At 47.8% G+C, this 20,753-nt stretch overlaps 2 long non-coding RNA genes across 5 annotated transcripts in view; both read right to left on the bottom strand.

Annotated features, from left to right (window-relative positions):
• Nucleotides 1-20,753, bottom strand: part of LOC113264107 (uncharacterized) — a 248,283-nt gene that overhangs the window by 57,696 nt on the left and 169,834 nt on the right. The gene's annotated exons all lie outside the window — the stretch shown is intronic.
• On the bottom strand, nucleotides 9,248-20,644 carry LOC130543725 (uncharacterized). Its single transcript, XR_008959277.1, has 2 exons — nucleotides 18,811-20,644; nucleotides 9,248-18,119 (listed from the first exon to the last, which is right to left on the bottom strand). It is a non-coding gene; the product is annotated as an uncharacterized LOC130543725 (long non-coding RNA).

Genomic DNA, 20,753 nt, shown 5'->3' with positions numbered 1-20,753 from the left:
CTGTGGTATTTGCTTGCAACATTCTTCCATCAACTCCAAGGTTCCTTGGAAGAAAGATAGCTGTGGAGGGCAGGGGAAGGGATGGTGGGCACGTTGCATTATTGCCACTTTGAATAAAAGGAGAAAGGCCGTGATGAGGTTTTAGTTCCAGGAAGGCTGAAGAGATTCTGCTCCCATCAAGCCCTCTCCTGGACAAGATTTCCTCCAGCTCCCCAGAGGGCAAAGAAGGTCTGGCTTCATCTTGCGTGGGCTGCCCTGGGGAAGAGGTGCTCCTTCAACATCATTTATTGAATCTGGCAAACTTTAAATCCACCTACACCTCTTTCCAGCAGTTCCACATCTAGAAAATTCCTTTCCAGATATGCTGGGACAAAGGCACAAAGATGCAGGAGCAAGAATGTTTGCTGCAGCATTGTTGGAGGGAGTTAAACTGTGGACAAATCCTAAATGTCCATCAATGGACACAGCCGAAATTGTGGTCCATCCGTGTGACAGGAGACCAGCCAGCAGATCACCCCTATTTGTCTCTATCATGGCAACTCGCTCAAGCCTTCCACAGTCCTCTCTACCGTTACATTTACCTGGTCATTGTTTATTTTGGATCTCAAGCTCTAGATTATAATTTTTCCAGAAAGAAGTACCGTGCATGCTTTAAGGAACAACAAAATAAGATGAAAAGAGAGAGGGAGGCCAACCATAAGAGATGCTTAATTCTAGGAAACAAACTGAGAGTTGCTGGAGGGGAGGGGGGGTGGGAGGATGGGGTAACTGGGTAATGGGCATTAAGGAAGGCACCCGAAGTAATGAGCACTGGGTGTTACATGCAACTGATGATCACTGAACTCTACTCCTGGAACTAATAATACACTATATGTCAACTAAATTGAATTTAAATAAAGAATTGAAACAAAACAAAACAAAAAAAGAACAGATACACAGCTACATATATTGCAAATATGCCGACAGCATGGTGCTAAGGGGCAGAGAAGTTCCAGAATGGTATGTGTGTCAGAGTTCCAGCAGCAAGCAGAGGCCATACTGAAGAGCGTGCAAGGGTGTGAACAAAGGTGTCATGGGGAAGCTGGTATGGTGCTGGGGCAAGGGTAAGAGACCCATCGGGGGCTGTGGTAGCACCAACAGCAGGAGGTCACCATCCACCTCAGCCTCAGGGGACAAGAGAAGGCCCAAGGTTGCTGGAGCCCAGAGATAGCTGGACTGCGGAAGAAAGGTCCAAAGTGGCCTGTGGCCTCAGGGAGTCTGGCCACTTCAAGCACCACAGGGAGCTAAGGCAGAAGCAGAAGGGGAGTGGGGAGTAAACACCTCAGCCTCTTCTCCTCTGGTCCTCTTATCTCTTGCCAGTGCTGCCCATTGGCCATCCCACTCAGAAGCCAGAGCCCCCAGGAGCCAAGGCGCTGCTGTCTGTAGGGACTGGCCTCCCAGACACAGAGCAGGGCAGAGAGATGGAGAATAGTTGAGGGACAGGGGAGGGGAGGCAAATGGAGAAAAGCCTCCAGAAATGTGGTTTGATCCCACTTATGTGTATATATAAATATACTATATCTTTTCACATGCATGAAAACATCTGAGGATACACAGCACACCACCCACCAGCGGCTTTCTCTGGGAGTGAAATTTGGGGTGATGAAGATATTAGAAAGGACAGTTCGACTTCACCAACTTTTGTATTCTGGGGACCTTTAATAATGAGCAGGAGGTATCTTTAGAATAAAAAATGTCATCACTGACTCTGCAGTGCTGGACCCTAGACATGAGAAAAAGAGAAAGTCTTTCCTGACCCTGTAGACCAGGTGGGGTCCCTCCAAGATACTTCCCAGAGCCAGGCAGGGAAAACCACAGGGACAAAGGCGTGGAAGCTGGAAATCAGATAGGGCATCAGGAATAGGCAGCAGGACGTTGCGGCTCTGCTGGGGGGATGAGGGCCAGGCAGGGTCTGAAGCCAGATAGGTAGGTCAGTACACAACCCAAAGGGCCTTGAATGCCTGGAGGAGGGGGCTCTTTCCTGTTTGGAGGGTCCCGTGCCTCCAGGAGCTTACTTCCAGCTCTGCCCTTTGGGTGTGGATCCCTGGGCAATTTACATGACTTCTCTGGGCCTCAGCTTCCCCATCAGGAAGAAGAGATTAATGACCCGCCCTGATCTCACATGGTTGCAGGATTCCATGAGATGTTTGTATGATACCTGGTACCTAATTAGCCCTCAATTCATCATGGTATTTTTGTTATTGTGGTTAACATAGGTCAAGCTCACTGTGGAGCTAACTGGTGGCCCATCTCTCAGCTGGGACCCCAGGGCAAGCAAGGTAAAGGCCCCAGGGTCCTCCCATCGGAGGAGTCAACACTGTGCGTTCTGTGGTCACAGTGTCCCCCTCGCCCGGCCAGCTGTCTGACGGCCTGTAAACAGATGAGCAGGCGGGGTGGCCAGTGAGATAGTGCAGATGGCACTGAGCAAATCCAGCTGCACTTTTGGGAAAACAAGTCAGAAGTGATGGGGGCCCCTGTGGACATCCTTCTCCGTGAGAGACAGCATACCCAGGGAGGCCTCCAAGGGAAATTATGAGATGTACCAGACCATGACGTGCCTCGCCAAGAACTATCTCCACCCTGGATTTCCATGGCCCACGTCCACAGAGACAGTGCAGACTGCCGGAGGTCACCCTGGCCGGGCTCACCACGGAGACGGTGTCGGCCCTCCAAGGTCTGGTCTCTCAAAGAGCATTGTCTTCTCGGCTCCCTTCCCTGAGTCTTTGCCTGCCTGCTGGCTCCTTCCCCCTTCATTCACCTATGCTCCTCCCTCCCAAGGTCCTTGGGACAGACACATAACCAGGAATGCGTGACTGTCTGAACACGGAGCTGTCCACATTGGGCCAACCATGGTAGAGTGTCCTGGGGGGACCTTTGGAGAGAAAGTAAGGCTCTGGCTCGGGCTGGAGTCGGGAGAGGGCCCCCCTTTTCAGCCATGGGCCATGGTACCTCTTCCCAGCACCCAGCCTCTGCTGCTTCTGAACGTGTTCCTTGAACCAGGCAAGCTCTGCCAAGATGCGGTGCCTTTGTCTTCCTCTCGCCTCTTTACCCAGCTGACTTCTTCCCATCTGCCAAGGGCCAATGCCGACATCGCAAGCTCTGGAAGCCTCGCCCATTCCTTCACAGCGCCAAGTTCCTCCTTGGTGTCCTCACAGCGCTTGTTACACACTGTGCCTGGTCTGAGCACCATCGTATCCTTCTGCCAGGTTTGAAACTCTCCCCAGCTCCACAAGACACACGTGGGTACACGCATGTGCATGCAGATGTGCACACACGCTAACATGCACGCGTGTGCACACGCACACACACACACACACACACCAATTTTCTTCACCTTAGATTCTAAGGTTGATTCCAAAGCTCTATCTAAAGAGGTGGGTACTCTTGGTTCTCACGATGAATTGGCAAGGCCATTCAAAGGAAACATAGGTTTAATATTGTGCCAACAGGAACACTCATATTAATACCACTCATTACCACTATTACTAACAACGGGAACAAGCATTTACATCTATGGGCAGGGGCCAGAGCTGTACTTATTATGCTGTGATCATTCTCTCTAACCCTGGGGATAATCCCATTGGGTCTCTATCCTTATGTTAGAGGTAAAAAACCTGCAGTCCTGAGGTGAAAGGGAACTTTCTCAGTCCCCAGCCAGGAAGTGGCTGACGCAGCTCTCAAATCCAGGTGTGGCTCCAGGGATGGATGGCATCCCCTCCTGAGTCCTCTGACCTCAAGCTGCCTTTCTAAGTGGTAGGTGTCCTTCCCACTCCCTGCCATGCCCACCCCATAGCTGCCCAGCTGGCATGATGTCGGTGCTCCCTAGCTTGAGCGATGGAGCAAGAGCTTCTCTGGGGATGCTGAGGCCTGCTGACAGAAGCTTCCTCAGTCCTCCTACTGCTGCTGCCCACTTTCGCTGCTCTCAGTGTTTATTACAACTTGCTGTCCCTGGAAAGCTCCTGGTCTCCCTGTGTGTCTCCTGCGGTCATGCAGGCCCTTCATTGTGAATATGTCTGGCAATGTCACCACGTGCTCTCAGAGTCTTCCTCAACAACCACTCAGGCCCACACTGACCCTGATTCCCTTCTTCCCGCACCCAGGAGGCAAGAGTGCTGAAAGCCATCACCAGAACCTGAGATCTGGAACAGTAACTCCTAAGTCCAGCTGCCTGGGTCAAAGGGCAGCTCTGCCACTTGCTACCCTGGTCACCTTGGGCAAGTGTGTTCTGCCTCAGAGCCTTGTGTCTTTCCTCTGTCAATACAATGACCTACATTCTAGGGCTACCATAACGAAAAAAGGAGATGGTCAGGACAAAGAGCTTAGCGCAGGCCCTCTTCCATGGGAAGTATTCATTCAATGCTAACAAAGTATTTAGAAAGTGTGTATGTGCCAGGAAATTTCCACAGTAGGCTGGAGGAGGGAGGCCCAGGTCACAAATAGGTCCCTTTGACATGACGTGTCAGTGTTGGGATGGAGAGCTCTGGAAAATGGCGCTCGCCCATTGCCGCTTAAGACAAGGCTCTCCAGAAAAAACACACCAACTGACGGTAACGGACCATGCACAGCACTTCACATTTGTTATGCCCTCATGGGTTTTCCTGAAATTGATTCTCACATCAGTTTATTTTGTCTCTCCCAACCTGACATCTTGAAGTCTTCTCCACTGTAAAGCGTTCACCATGCCTTACCCTTGCACTTTCTCACTCACATCCCACTTTTGGGCCTCACACTGCATCACTGATCACTGGATTCCCCTAAAGATCTGGGTTTTTCCTTAATATTTAGAAGAGGGAAAAGGAAGAAGAGAACAAACCTTTAAGGAACACCTATCTCAATGCCAATGTCTCACCTGCATTTAATCCACATGGTAGCTCCTTGAGTAACCAGGCTATCACTCCATTTTACAGATGAGAAAACTAAGGGTCAGAGAGGAAATTTACCCAAGCTGACATAACTAGAGATAATATGACTGGACTCTGTTCCCAGGGTGATCTTAGACCTAAGCCTCCCCAGAATGTCAAAAGTACCATTTTCAAAACTTTAATGAAATTTTAAAAGATAAAGAACCTCAGGTCGTGTCACAGAAAGAAACCAGGTCGGGCCGCAGCCATTTTCAACTAAGTCAGTCCCCTGTCATCTCTCTGATCATCTCCAGCGTCAATAATCAACACATTAAAACGGAGCCCCTTTCCATGAGCTGAACGACCATGATGTCTGCTTTCCTAAGTTCCGCTCAAGGAGCTGGGATCCCTGTGCCTCCCTGTATTTCTCCCACCTCAACTGCCTTCTGGCCTGGATGGAGTGCCTTAGTGCTGGACATCATACAACGTTTCTTGGCGGCATTTCCACCTCAGCCTTCCCAAAGCCCTTCTCACCCACCACCTGCCAAATCAGGGACATGCATCCAAGGGGGTAGAAGTGACCGGTCAGCCCCCACCAGACCCGAGTCAATATTACTCACCGTCCAAGACTTAATTTAGAGCCCCCCTTCCTGCTGCCATGTACCTTGGCACTGACATTTGTGGCTATCTTTCTGGCATGGGGACTCCTGCCAAGGTTATTTTAATGCTGACTGACACCTCTTTCTATTCTGGGAGAGTATCTCTGGAGAGAAGCAGCCGGTGCCCAGGTCTCAAGACCTCTGGAATTGTAATATTGGACCAGCACCCGCTCTCTGGGTGGAACTGTCTATTATGTACTCTACAGAGACTTGGAGAGATTTTGTTTCTCCTCTCACATGTTAGAGGAACCTAAATGTTCCCCGCCTCTGCTGACCCACATTTGTAACCAATCGATCTATCAAAACAAATCACAAAGAGGAATGAAGTGTCCATTCATGCTACAATGTGGTGCACGGTGGAAGAAGCCAGACACCAATGGCCGCGTGTTGTAGAATTCCATCTGAAGGAAACAGAATGGGACCGGGGGGGGGGGGGGGGGGGGGAGGGGAATGCGGAGTGATTGCTTAAAGGGCAAGGGGTTTTCTTTGGGAGTGATGAAAATGTTTAGAAATTAGATAGAGGTGCGAGCTGCACACCACTGCAAATGTACCAAATGCCACCCACCTGTGTACTTTAAAATGGTGAATTTTATGTATGAATTTCACCTCGATTTTTAAAAATATCCAAATCACTGCAGTAAGGGTTTGATGGGGCTCCCAGTGCCCCATACCTGCATCAGGATACAAAATGACTACAGTAAGAAATTGGGATGAAAGGAAAATGGGGGTAGGAAAAGAAAATGAATCTGGGTGCGGTTAGCATGCAAACTGCAAGCTTTGAGCTGTCATTTGATTCTGCGAAGTGGCTGTAAATTCAAGGGAGCTTCCCGGCAGCTGAAGCACAACGGAAGACATGAGCTCTTCCAAAATTTGCAGAGTAAAGAATGGAATGTGTCAGAGGTATGCGGAAAATGCTCTACTGAAGGCTGGAAGAATTTTCTCCCACGAGTCCCTAAAGGGGACCACTTTAGAGACAACTACAGGCTCCCACTGACAGGGCCTCCTGCAGTGCTTCCCCTGCCCGGCCATGCGAGGCTCAAACGCCAGCCCTCCCAGCCTGTCCCTCCCAGGCCCACAGAGAAAACGACCCCGTTCAGAAAACTGTGGGACCCACGGAGCCCTCAAATAAGCCAGAAATGTTGTCTAGTCAGTTCACCTAGTATTTTTGGGCACCTACTGCTGTGCCCAAGCCAGTGTAGGCCCCGGGGACACAATGGTCAGCAAAGCAAACCTCATGAAGCCTGGCTTCTAGAATAGGGGCTAGACATTGTGTTTTTTTGTGGTTTTTTTTTTTTAATCACACAAATGTATCCTTAAGAATCGTGTTTAGGGTGAAGAAAAAGCAGAGGAAAGGATGTGAGCAGATAATAGTGGAGGTACTGGTCATGGTGGCATTTCGGGGAAGGTTTCTCTCGAGGTGGTGACGTTTGAGATAAGATCTGGAGAAGAGTTCAATCGAAAGAGAGAAGGGAAGGGTTCCAGATGGAGGAAAGAACACAGCGAAGGCCCTGAGGTGGGAGGGAGGAGCCCAGAGGGTGCTGGGAGATGAGGGAGATTCAGTGTCACTGAGGCAGAGTGTGACAGAGAGAGGAAAGAAAGAAGAGGCAAAGAGATGGACAGAGGCCAAATCATGGCAGACTGAGGAAGAAGGGAGGAATGTGCAGGTCCGGCTGCATTGCTGCCCACTCTGGGGTGTGGAGGGCCAGGGAACGATGGCCACTAGGGTGGGGAAGGAAGTTGGTTTGGAGGACAGAGGGATCTTAGGGTTTTGTTTCACCTGCCAGTCCCCAGGTGCAGGAAGGAAGATTCCAGAATGAACAGGCCCTTGTCCTACTGATAATATTGGGCTGGAGAGTCCTTACTCTCACCTGGAGCACCTTTCCTGGCTATATCTCTACATATCACTAGTACATGTACCCAAAATGCTGTTAATTCATCTTTAATGCTTACCTCTAATATCTGTAGGATCTTTCCTCACATCCCTGGAAGTCTGGAGAATCAGTTGGCTTCCACAGTAACCACTCACTGAGCCTTTGTTACATGGTGTATACCCTTCAGACATCACAAGTGCCACACAAGATAGGCACTATTAGCTACGTTTTACAGATGAGAAACCGGAGACAGAGAGGTTGGAGTGTTTGCTCATGGTGACGCAGGTAGAAAGTGGAAAATCCAGATCTGAGCCCAGGTCTTCTTGACCCTTCAAACTGCTGCCTTAGAAACCACAGCTCACTGACTGTCTAGTGACCCCTGAGGTCACCCATGGTATGCCTTCAAGGGCTTTCAATCTCAGAGTTCATCTACACCTCCAAACAGCTGGTAGACTTTAAGAAAGGCACTGGCTTATGCTGTCCTTTTCAAATAAAGGAGTTGTCTGACTTAGGGTTTCTAAAATGCATTCCTCAACATTTTAGTCCCTCGAGGTTCTCCATGAAAAAGAGACCCCATGATCAAGTCCACTGGAGAAGCTTTGCATACTCAAGTCTCCTTCTTGGTGGTTCCCTATATGGGTAGGGCTTTGCAAAATCTCATACAGTCTACCATTCTCCACACCTGTTGGACCATGGAATCCTTCTGGTGTGCAATTCCTAAGATCATCCTAGGAAACTGGTGATCCAAAGCACACACTGTTGGAAGCACAGACTTGAACACTCAAGCACTCATTGCAAGTATCATTCTGAGCTCTGGAAAACATGTAAGTGGCCAAATTAGATAGATCCTGCCCTCAAAGAAATCCTACTCCGGCAGGTGACATCAGCATATCTACAGTGAACTGTAATATCATACGTTAAGTGTCTAGCCTGGTGTCAAGGGACAGGTGCTTAATGGATGAGGGAGGGCTGGAACCAATGTCAGAGGAGGGAACTAAGATGGCCTAGCAGAAGAAGCAATGCATCCTGTGTGGGTGGGAAGGCATGGCAGTGGTCACAAGGACCTGAAAGATGAGATCACAAAGTGGGGCCTTGGAAGGTAAGTCAAAAGGGAGGGTGGAAGAGGAAGTGATGAGAACTTTAGAGTCAAGGAAATGGATCAGCCAAATCATAGAATGTTCGGGAAAGGGTGATTAATTAGACAACAGTGAATGGAAGCCCAGGGGGTAGGGAGGGATGTGGACCCAGATGCTCTCTGACAGAACATTCTCCCCATGAAAGGCTATCAGTTTGTGACCCAGGGATCCTCATCACCTTCTCTTTTCTTGTCTGTGACACAACTAGAATTCCTGATCTAGATTTTCTGATCATGCCCTGCTGCACTCTAAGTGTTCATTCAGCCAAGCTCTAACCCAGAAAGAGCGGAGACACCATGGTCAGAGAGTAAATATTCAGCCCTGAATTTCCCTCCCAGTTTTCCTTAACTAGATTTCCAAAGGTCACCTGGAGTTCTACTTAACAGTTAGGAATACTTTAGGCTGCAAGTAACAAAAAATTCAACTAAAGTGACTTAAACAACTGTTTTCCCTGTGGGGCAGGAAGGGCGAGGGTAAGGTAGAAATGCTGGCATCTGGGGTTTCCCCCTAACCCACAATGCCCTCATTTCATAGATCTGCCCCAGAGCAGTTCAGTCATCTGGTCAGCCCAACTCCTACCACAGCCCTCTCCCTCACCAAGGACGAAGTTTGTTTTTCCCACATGATATACACCTGCAGATAGAACGTGCTGGTTATTATTCAGCAGCTCAGTGATGTCAGGACCACTGTCTCTGCAATTCTTTTCTCTTTTTCATCTTGTTTACAAGATATCAGCTATGGTTCCACTTATCACGTCTGTGCTCAAGGTAGAAATAAGGGAGAAGGCAGACAACACACGCGTCCACAGAGCTCCCATAACTCTCCCATGTGCGCATGTCCAGAATATGTTACGTTACTGCCTCTAGTTGCAAGGATGCGTGAGGAAGTGAGTGTATCACTGGGGACTGAGTTCACTGGTGCTCTGAACCAAGGTGCTGTCAGCAAGGAAGGGGGACATGGATACAGTGTCAGTCATGAACAATGCCTGTCATCCATGGGCAATAGAATTCTGCTACACTGTCGGGTAGGATTCTTGGTGTGGGCCCAATGACAGAGTTCAGCCCCCATAAAATGACTGCTTCTCAGACATTTCTACAAACCACTCAGTTCCCTTAAGGTTAATGCAAAAAAGAATTTTACTGTTCAGAAGATTTAAGTGGACTCTGTGGGAATTTAAGAATTTCTCTAAAAGGCCTCAGGGAAAGGGCATAACTAATTATGTGCCTTAAACATAACACACAGCAAACTCTGACCAGGGTACTTAGAGTACGGGACAGCCCGTGCTCTCAGGGATGCAATGCTCCGCCTTTCTCAGCAGAAGCTGGACATCAGCAGCATCTTTCGAATCTGCCATATTTCCCTTAGGTTGTCCTGGGGATGGGACTTCTTGCTTCATTTAAAAGGAAGGTTCAAAATAGATACACAGAGAATGAAGGACAGAAAGACGGGGGACGTCTGTTGGGTGTAAAATTACAGTTGTGTCTTTCTTTGATTTTTGCCTTTCTGTTTCCTAAAATATTTTCATAATGAAGGCTCAGTTCCCCACTCTCATCTGGAGTCCTCAGGGTAGGATAATGATAACTCCCCTCAACTGAGTGCTCATTATAAGCCAGATGCAATGCTACGTGCACTCTATGCTCTGTCTTATTGGGTCTCTCAGCTGCCCTGAAGAGTAAGGACAGTCATCAGCCCATTGTGCAGATGAGGAAACTGGGGTACACAGGAGCAAATTAACATGCCCGGGACTATCGCATATTGGCTCCTAACCATGATGTCACTCAGCTCTCGAAGGCTATTGTTCAAGCCTAAGAAAACAAAAGCTGCTCAGCCTAACACAGGCCCTCAGGGGAAGCTGAGCCCCACTGGGCTCCCTGCCAGCTCTGACCCACAGTGTCTGTCTTCTTCATTCCGGATCTGGGCAGCAGGCAAGGGAACAAATATAAATGGAGTGGCAGCTCAAGCCAGGCCTTGAGTGACATTTAATTTGAGTGACATCTGATCCTCACAACAGTTCAACAGAAAATCTAGGGAGACTGGTGATTGTGATGGTCAGCCCTGCATTCTGGCAGAATTCAATCCTGCTAGCTGTGTGACCTCAGGCAAGTTTCCTAACCTCTCTGGGCCTCATTTCCTTTTCTGGAAAATGGTGTCTATCGTGGGAGCCTGGTGAATAACAAGTTAAATAATCCATGAGAATAGGTTAGCACAATGTGTGGCATCACTTATGCTCTCAATCAATATCAGCTACTGACTGCTATTGTAGAGGGGAGGCTCTATGGCCCTATTTTAAGGATGAAGAAACCAAGGTGGCTTGCCCAGGTCACATAGCTAGCAAGGGGCAGATTCGGGATTGGAGCTCAGGCCCGAGCTGGCTTCATTCATAAGCCACGATGCGTCTTTCCATCAGAAATGACCAATGAAGCATCTCTATCAGAGCATTGGAACCATCGGAGGGAAGCAGCGTGTGCTGCCAAGGGAAGATTTGCTCTTTCCTCTGATGGCCAAAACCTCGAAGAATAGGGTCTGGGCATGGCCAGACCCTGGGCAGAAGTGACTCTTACCAGATTCCCTTTTCGCTGTCAGCAGCCAGCATGTGGGGAGCCTGCATTCTGGGGTCTCCAAACAGGAAACTCATAAAATTGCAGCCTCCAGGGATGGCACCCCGTGCTCCTTGTAATATCTCCTGGATGTGTCAGCACATCATAAAGCATTCCTACTTGGCCCGGAGCAGCTGCTCCCAATTTTGTCCAAGGTTCAGAAACAACAAGACATGTGGGCCTGCCGCTGACTATTCCTGTTCAAGTCTATGGAATTTCGGCCTCCAAGGCCTCCATCGGCAAACACTCAGAGACATTTTTCCAGGCCAGTGCAAACATGCTTCCAGAAGGCTTCTCTAAGCGCTCCTGCCTTCTTCAAATAGGCTAAGAGGGTTGGGGGGTTTTTTCCTCCCCCTTTGGGCCTGAGAAAAGTACAGCATGTATTGCGCATAAACGCAAACAGTAGGTACAAGGTGGCCAGAGTGGTTTGGTTTTGACTTTTTCATTAGAGCATTGAAATAGATGACCAGGGCACTGCCTCTGCGGTAGCTGCCAGAGTCCATCGGGCAAGAGGCATGGGGCCGGACATGGTCGGCAGAGCTCTTGGGTGCTCTCCACGTGGACACGCCGCAGAGAGACTGCATGTTTAGCTAGGCTTTGCGGTGGGTTTATAAATTCTCCTCTGTGTGCACAAAGCAGAGAATTCTCTGTCCTTGGGCCTGCGCACCTGGATACACCCCATCAGCATGAGGTAGCCTCTTCATGGAAATCAGATACCAGAAGTGCCCGTCAGAGGCCGAAGGGGCAGCCTGGTCCCACCCAGGATGTGGAGAAAAAGCAACAGACTATAGCAGAAAGAACAGTGGGCTTCAAAAGCATGACCTGGGTCCAAATCCTGGTTCTGCCTCACCTCTTTCATCCTCATCAAGTCCTCTGTCATCATCTGGATCATAATGCCCTTCTTGCCATCTTACAGGGTTCGTCCAATCAGGACATGTGTGTGCGGGCTCTTATCTGTAAAGAGCCCAGCAGTGAGGTTCAGCCGACTTCAAGTTTCTGAACGAATGAAGGAATTCACACCTTGGTACTCTTGCAGGGAAAACAGGGGTGCTTGTTCTGAGAGCAGCACCTAGCATGTTCATGGTCAAAGGCTGAGCCCTTTTCAAGCACTGGGTAGACATCCTCTATAATTTCCTGAGTGAGTGGACAAAGCCAGGATACATCATCTTAAAGCCAACCCCGGGCCCATGTGCCCTGCTGTTTAAAACCCTCTAACAAGTCCCCACCACACTAAGAAAGGCACCCAAATCCTGGCCATGGACTTTAAAATATGGCTGTAAATTGACCTTGCCTCAGACCTACCAAGTCAGAACCTCAGTGATAAGCCCCGACAATCTGCTTTTAACAAGCCCTCCAGGGGATTCTGATGCACAGTTGAAAATCACTTCTGCAGGTCTCAGTGACAGCCTCTAATGGCCAGTGTCACAAGTATCTATATGGACCTTTAAGGCTGTAGTGGCCATCATTGTGACTTCCTTACCCACAGGGTCCAAATGAGAGAGTCTCTATTCAAGCCAGACCTGCTGAAGAGTTGCAGCTCAAACTGGTAAAACGTCAGAAACTTCTAGCAGCTCTGGATAAGGGAAGTGACCTGACTAAGGTCTTGTTGCAGAAACAATTTTGCTACCAAGTAGAGGATGGCTATAAAGCGGTGGGGGCAGATCAATGATGGACTTGTCCGGGTACCCTGTGTATCACTTGGAATGCTTTCAGCTGCGGATTACCAAATGAAGGGGGGCCGAAACAGTATTGACCCTTACCATGTCACTTTGCAAGAAGCCCAGAAAGGGCAGCATTGGTTCCGAAGGTCTCAGGTCTTCCCATTTGACGGCAGGTCAACCTTCATGGTCCTAAGATGGCTGTTGCAGACTCAAACCCCGAATGTGCACTTGACCCTTATATATGAAGGACCCTATCTTCGTATGAGGGAAGAGAACTGTTCTCAGAAGCCTCCTAGCCGACTTTCCCTTACATCCCTTGCTCAGACTTTGGCGATAATGCTCACTCCTAGGCCAATCACTGACTAAGGAGAATGGGATTGCCACAGTTGGCTTTGATTCCTCATGGGCAAAACTGGGGCTCTTAATGGAGGGGAAGATGGGAAAAGACTAAGGGCAGTGAATCTGCTCACAGCTCTGAGGGTATTTCTTTGGAAAGCGATGAGCTGAGAGCTTGAGTGCCAAGTTACAGATGCCAGTGGAAGATGTCGTCGTAGCTCATGGAAGATTCTGCATAGGGAACTGGGAAGCATCAGAGGGGAGGATATTAGGGTCAGAGTAAACCCACATTAGAAAATCAACTTTGGGGGCGCCTGGGTGGCTCAGTCGCTTAAGCGTTTGCCTTCAGCTCAGATCATGATCTCAGGGTCCTGGGATGGAGCCCAGATTTGGGCTCCCTGCTCAGCCAGGAGCCTGTTTCTCCCTCTCCCTCTCCTTCTGCCCCTCCCCCTGCTTGTGCTCTCTCTCTCTCTCTGTCAAATAAATAAAAATAAAACCTTTTTTTAAAAAAAGGTGGAGAAGCAGAGGCAGAGAGACAAGAGCATAAGCAGCAGATTTGGGCGCGAGAAGATTTTTGTATTTTCCAGGAGCCATTACATGAACAGAGAAAGACAGCATGCTACTGTGGACAGCAAGGCCACATACCAGTGTGTGGGGGGGGGTCTCTTCTCTACCTGAAATCTTTCAGGGATCTGAGCTAGGGGTAGGGCAGCTACCAGAGGCAGCTCAGCTTCTCAGGAGCTCTCAAATGCCAAGCTGGGCCTATGCCAACTTGGGGGCAACCCCACACTGGGGTTCTCAGGTCCTGATCTAATACTTTGTTTTTGGAAGCCAACAGCACAACAACAACAAACCATCTCAGCATGCAGGGAGTTGGTGTAGGGGGCCTAGAGGGAAACCTAGGTGTCTGGACTCGCCAAGAACTTCCTTTCCAGAGTATAAGTCTGTGGCTATGAATTCTATTCCCTGCAGAGGCAGGGTGGTCTGCCAGGCACACCCCAAGGCCAGGGGTCTGCCAGGCAAGTGGTAAGCACTCAGGGCCCAGGAAGAAAGATAGTCCCGGCAGAAGGTGGGCTAGAAGGAAGTGAGGCTGAAAGACGCCCCCCACCACCACACCCCCCTGCAGGCTCCATGCAAGAAGAAATAGATTCCAGGGAGGGGAGCGGCAGGCAGGGGGTGGAGGGAGCACAGCAAAGGGCTTCAGGGGGCTTCGCGGAGAGGAAAGAAGATGAAGAGGGTCCACAAAGGGGAAGGCCACCTTCCGCAGTGACACAAGGGGGTACTTCCAGGAAAAGCCCACGTCTCTGACCTGTGAGCCAGCTGGGAACTGGGTAAACAGAGTGCAGGACTCCTCCCGAGGGACATGCCCTGGGAGTCGGAGTCAGCAGGTGTGTTCTAGGTAAGGACTGTGTGTGAGAGAGCTAAGAGAAGATCGTCCCAGAAGGCAGGTGCCTCTCCCTTCACCGTACACTGCCTCGTACTGGACTACAGAGGGGTCTGCCAGGGGGAAGAGAAGAGGCTTAGCAGGCTGGAAACAGAGTGAGTTCTGCACAATCCTCTGTGAACCAGAGTTCAATTTCGCTGGAAGCCTTTCTCCCCAAGCCCCGGTGCTGGGAGGATTTACTGTTCCAGGGGGTCTGTGTCTGCACAGCCACCTGCTGCACTCCCAAGGCCCAGGAATGGCCCCGAGTCAACAGCTGCCTGCAGGCTTCCCCCTTCCCCATGCCGCCTCCCTGCAGCAGCCCCAGGGATGGGCAACTCGCCCAGCCTCCCAGCCTCTGAGCACTCCCAGGGGTGCCTCTCTCTTCCTGCCACCTGAAGAGGTGCAGGTGTGCATGTGCTCCTGCCGACACCCTGCCGTCCCCAGCAGGCTGCTGGCTCCCTCCTGTCACTGTCACTTACAGAAAACGCCTCCAGCCCTGAGCCCAGGACGCACAACCTCCCCACTTAGACATCACAAGTCTGCTGAAGTCTCACCTATAAAATGGGGCCTGCTCGCTCCGGAGTCTCACCACCCCATTTGTCACTAAGAAGAGTTAGAAAGCCATCCATCTTGTTCCTGGTGTCATTTTGGTAACGGATCATTCCTCTACTTCTGATCACCTGTTATGCTGGACAAGCTTTTTTTTTCCTCTTAGTAAATTTTTCTTCAAACTTTACAAAAGTAACGTGTCTGCCCTACACAGCTATAGTAGGAAAAAACCTCATCACCTCTCCCAATTCCCTTTTCATCTGCCTTTCCCATGCCTAAAACATGTTGGGGTGTAACCATCCTTCTCTCCTGCTCACATAAATATACACAAATGTGTGCACAGTCAACCTCTTGGCTTAGACCTGCTAGTTTTTGCAAAACTGGGACCCTACAATACACACTTCCTTCCCTAACAAGGCATCATGGCTTCCATCACTGGTAGACAAAACCAAATGCATCTCGTACACAGGGGTGGAATATTTTCAGTTTTGATGGGCCACAATTCCTTTGCTCACCCTTCCCCGACTGGTAGCTATCTAGAGGTGTCCAGCTTCTCATCAGTGTGAGCAAAGCCACAAGGCACAGCCCCATCCACATGGGCAAACTCTGGGCTCACGGCAGATGGCACCTGTCCCCCTTCCTCACCTACTTTCTTCCTTCCTACAGGTCTTGTTCATTTTCTCTCCAATTGTCAGCAATTTCTGTTACGGTACCTAATAACCAAGTCTGATGTTCTTTTTATTTTATTTTGTCTTATTTTTCTGTTTGTTATCTGTAAGGATTCTGGTACCCAATTCCAGTATGTGTGCGGATTTTCCCCCCACAGACCAGTTCTCTGACCCCAGCTGGGTGTCCTACCATCAAACTCAATTCTGGCCCTACCTACCCAGAGATAGGGTCAGATCCCACAGGCTGAGGGCCTGGTCCCACAAGCCTGATCTCCACTTCAGATGCCAGTCAGCAGTCCAGGTTATCACCTGTGTGTCTGACTGGCTATTCCTCAGGGGTTCCCAGGACCCCCAACCTGGATTTGAGTACTTGGCTTGAGCTGCTCACAGAATTCAGGAAGCCTTCTTGCTCACTAGATTACCAGGTTACAAAGGGTAGCACAGGGTATGAATCAACAGCCAGATGAAGAGATAGAGGGAGAGGTCCTAAACAAAGAAGTTTTTGTCCTCACGGAATTTGAACCTGGAATGTGGGAGCATTCTGGTTTACCAACCTGGAAGCTCTCTGGGTTTTTATGAAGGCTTCATTACATAGGCACGGTTGATTAAATCATGAGCCACTGGCAAGTGAGTCAACCCTCCAGCCCCTCTCCCCTCCCCAGAAACCAGGGGGCTGAAACTGAAAGTTTCAACCTTTAATCACATGGTTGGTTCTGCTGGCAACGCACCCATCCTTGGGGAGGGCGGGGGGAATCCAAAAGCCACTTCACTAACATAACAAGAGACACCTCTGTCATTCTCCTCACTTAGGAAATTCCAAGGTTTTAGGGGCTCGGTGCCAGAAACTGGGTCAAAGACCAAACACATATTTCTTATTATAAATCACAATATCACAATCTATATCTCCAGAGAGTCAGAAACTACTCAGGGCAAGATGAGAACGTTACACTCACCTTTGTTATCTATGAAGTGCCAGAACCAAGTAGGTATATTTGTGGGGCTTTTTGTTTTGTTTTTCTTAAGATTTTATTTATTTATTTATTTGTGAGAGAGAGAGAGAGCATACACAAGCAGGGGGAGGGGCAGAGGCAGAGGGAGAAGAAGGTTCCCCACTGAGCAGGGAGCCCGATGCAGGACTCGACTCCAGGACACTGGGATCATGACCTGAGCTGAAGGCAGACGCTTAACCAGCTGAGCCACCCAGGTGTCCCCCTAGTAGGTATATTTATAACAGGAATGAGTACATGAACCAACGCTGTGGGAGGGAGTTCCCAGTGCCTCTAAATTATTGCAGGTGTGATGGTTAAGAAGGTGGGTTTTAGAATCAGGTAAAACTTGGTCTACATAATTTTTTTACATCCTTGGTCTAATCATTTACAAGCTGGGTGTGCTTGAACAAGCCATTTTCGCATGGGAGCCTTAGCTTCCTTCTTTGTACAATGGGGAAGGCATCACCCACCTTGCAGGGTTCCTATAGTGCAGTGCTACGTAGCAATAGTGACAGTACTAATGACAATAAAATCCAGTTAAACTAAAAAGTAATCCAAACTCATAGAGATTTTCAGAATGCAAAAGAAAACTTTCCTGTAATTCTTCGTAAGTGGTCTATGGCACAGAAGAGAAGGTCAGGAGGAAGTGCGCTGGGGCCTGGGAAACAGGTGACAAATGACCAGAAGGCCTGGAGACCTTAGAAGCAGTGTTTCCTGAATTTGAAGGATCTTAACCATCAGTGAGCAGTTAGTACAGAGATTCCTATGCCCTTCTCTTGGAGATGTGGCCTCCTTAAGTCTGGCGTGAGGCTGAGACATCTGTGTTGTAATAATCACCCCAGGGGCCTCTGGTGTACAGCCAGGTCTGGGGAGCACACATGGAAGTGGGTGAGCCCAGCTGAGCTCCAGTCTCCTGTGTTCTCCTCACAATGTTTCATAGTTTTCAGCTTTATATTTAGTTATGTAATCTATTTTTACTTAACTTTTGTGTATGAGGCAAAGTGTGAACTAAAGATTTTATATATGTGTAGAAAATATACATATCCAATTGTTCCAGCACCATTTGTTGAAAAGACAGACCATTCGGTTTCCTTGACACCTTGTTAAAAAGCAATCGGCCATTTATGTGTGCACCTACCCATAGACGCGATCCTGTTCCATTGACCTATTTGCGTGCCATGATGCTAATACCTCACTGGCTTGATCACTGTAGCTTTATAATAAGTCTTCAAGTCAATAATGTAAATCTCTCAACTTCATTCTTCTTTTTCCAAACATGTTCTGGTTCTTTAGGTCACTTGCATTTTCATATGAATTTTAAAATCAGCTTGTCAATTTCTTCCAAAAGGCCTGCAAGATTTTGATTTAAATTTTGTTGAATCACTGGACCAGTTAGGGGAGAATAGAATGGATATATAAACACAGCATCTCTCCTCATAATTTAGCAATTCAGCAGTACTTTGAGTATAAGGTGTCTTTGTGGGAAAATTTTTAACGAAATTAAATTTCTTTAGTACAGGTAGGGCTGTGCAGGTTATCTCTTTTGCTACACATTTGAACCATGATATGGCATTTTGGATGCTCCTATGTCCCTCCAACTCAGAACTGTGACATCCCTTTATTTGCAAAAGCAAGTTGCCAATGGCAAACACCAAATAATCTGTATGTCAAGAAGCCTGCTTGCTATTTGCTGAGTTTGATGGATAGATATTTAAATGGCAATGCTAATAAGACCTAATCATTATCAAATCTTTTTGGCCATGGCCAAAACATAGAGGTCAAGAAACAGAAAGCTGTTTCTGTTTGAAAGGGATGTTCAGGATAACTCATCCTTTTAAAGGACTCTTCTTTACTACTTTGACAAGTTTAATTTATTTCTAGTTGTTTGCAGTTACATCTTGGGTAAAGCAGCGTACTCAGTGAGAGCAATGAAGCATTGCGGAATTGAGACCCCTTCAGCAGCCCTTGGTAATAGAATCAGCACGCAGAGGTGAGGCAGAGCTGCTGGGATTCTGATAGAATGATTAGGTCTGCAGATTACCATGGTGAGAAAGACTTCAGATCTTGTAGTATATTTCCCATTTCCGAAGAACTTTTCAAACTTCTCTGGATAGCTCTCAGCCTGTCTGCAAGCAAAGTGAGATAAACTGAGCCACAGAATGCCAGTGAATCGATCTGGCACTCCATCTACAAGGCCTCTGGTCCCCTTTGTGATGTAGTGCCCAAAATGAGAAATGGACATTCCAGAGGTTTCTTCTTCCCTGGATGAAGAAACTGGTGTCCGAGCAATCACTGTTTAGGAGAACAGAAGCTTCATGCAGTGAAGTAGACGGCAAGGCCGTGAAGGGAACAGAAGACAATTCCTCCCTTATACACAAAGTTGACTGAATAGAAACAGAATGAACCTTTAAATTCTCCCCTCTAAAGTTCAGTGACAGTGAAAGGTTTCACCATAGTGTCACCATAATGACTTTTGGGCAGTAAAATTCGGGGGATTAGACGATTGATTCACACTTTGCCTCATATACAAAAGTTTTACTTTTAGTTTTATATACTTCTACTTAAATGTTTAAACAATGATTCTGTATTTGGCTATTTAAAAGTTTATAAACTAGTTTAGCTTTTATTATTAAAGCAAGTTATAAGGGAAGAAATCTGTCTCTTTCTCATAATAAAACTCCATTAGAACATTCATTGGCCTGGAACTGTATCTTTCTCAGGGCCCCACACAACGATTATACTTTAGAAATGGTTTTAAATTAGCAAAATGAGGTGACCTGGTGTGCCCTCTTTGCTCTTTGAAGTATTTATGAGCATCATAAACCCCAATCCTGACCATCAGGGGCTTTGTAAGTCAACATGACTCAAGAGTTGAACAATAACACAGACAGCCCAAACAATCAAAACTATCCAAGTAGAGACTTCCAGTTCTGGCCATGATGGAACAATGGGGACCAGACTTACCCTCATGCCTGAAATAACTATGAAACTGGACAAAAAAGAAACAATGGTTTTCAAGACATTAGACAACCATGCAACAAAACATAATGACTCCAGCAAGAGTGGAAAACAATGAGGTAAGCCCTCTCATCATCCCGAGTTACTGCTTTGAGGGCATTTCCAGGCTATGGCATAGGTAGGGGGAACCAAGTGGAGCCCACAGTACTATCTGAGTTTAGAAGATAAGGTACAGAGAGAGCACGGCAGCTAGAGTTTGCAGGGCACAACAGTGGACAGGAGCGAGCTGCACAGAGAATCCCCAGAAATCTCTACGGGTGTCCTTGAGTATTCAGCAGAATAATGATCAGCGTATGTTTCTGAAGAAACTGCATAAAGCTGGGGAAAGAATCACCTAAAAGGATGAGAGGGAACAGGACCTGGTATAGTCAGCCAGTCCAGAAAACCTCATACTTCATGGGGTATTGGGTAAAGTACTAAGAACAGTACTTACCTAAGTAGCAGAGAATGACTAGACCTAGACAAAATGCTGCTCTGGTCCAGCCTAAAAGAAATTTAAAAGCAAGATCTGAAAGGATCAAACTGTGTCCAAACAACTTAACCTCATCCTCGAATAAAGCTCAAAAATATTTACAGGAATATAAAAATATCTGGCAACCAAGAAGGTAGAATTTATCATGTCTGTCGCTCAATCAATTACCAGACAGACATTCAAAGGAACAGGAAAATATGGCCCACAGGGAATAGAGAAATTAATTGAAAATGACCAGAGATATCACAGGTGTTAAAATTACCAGAAGAGAACATGCCAACAGTTATTATAACTGCATTCCATATGTTCAAAGCTAGAGGCAACATGAACATGTTGAGTAGAAACATGGAAGATACATGAAAAGATAACAAATCAAACATCTGGAAATGAAAACTACAATGTCTGAGATTAAAAATACAATATATGGGATTAATGACAGATTAGACACTGAGGAAGATTCATGAACTTGAAAACACAGCAATAGAAAATATTCA

The sequence above is a fragment of the Ursus arctos genome, unplaced genomic scaffold (genome assembly GCF_023065955.2).
Source record: "Ursus arctos isolate Adak ecotype North America unplaced genomic scaffold, UrsArc2.0 scaffold_15, whole genome shotgun sequence".
NCBI lineage: Eukaryota > Metazoa > Chordata > Mammalia > Carnivora > Ursidae > Ursus > Ursus arctos.
The sequence above is the reverse complement of the archived record's forward strand: the minus strand, read 5'-3'. Positions and strand labels throughout refer to the sequence as shown.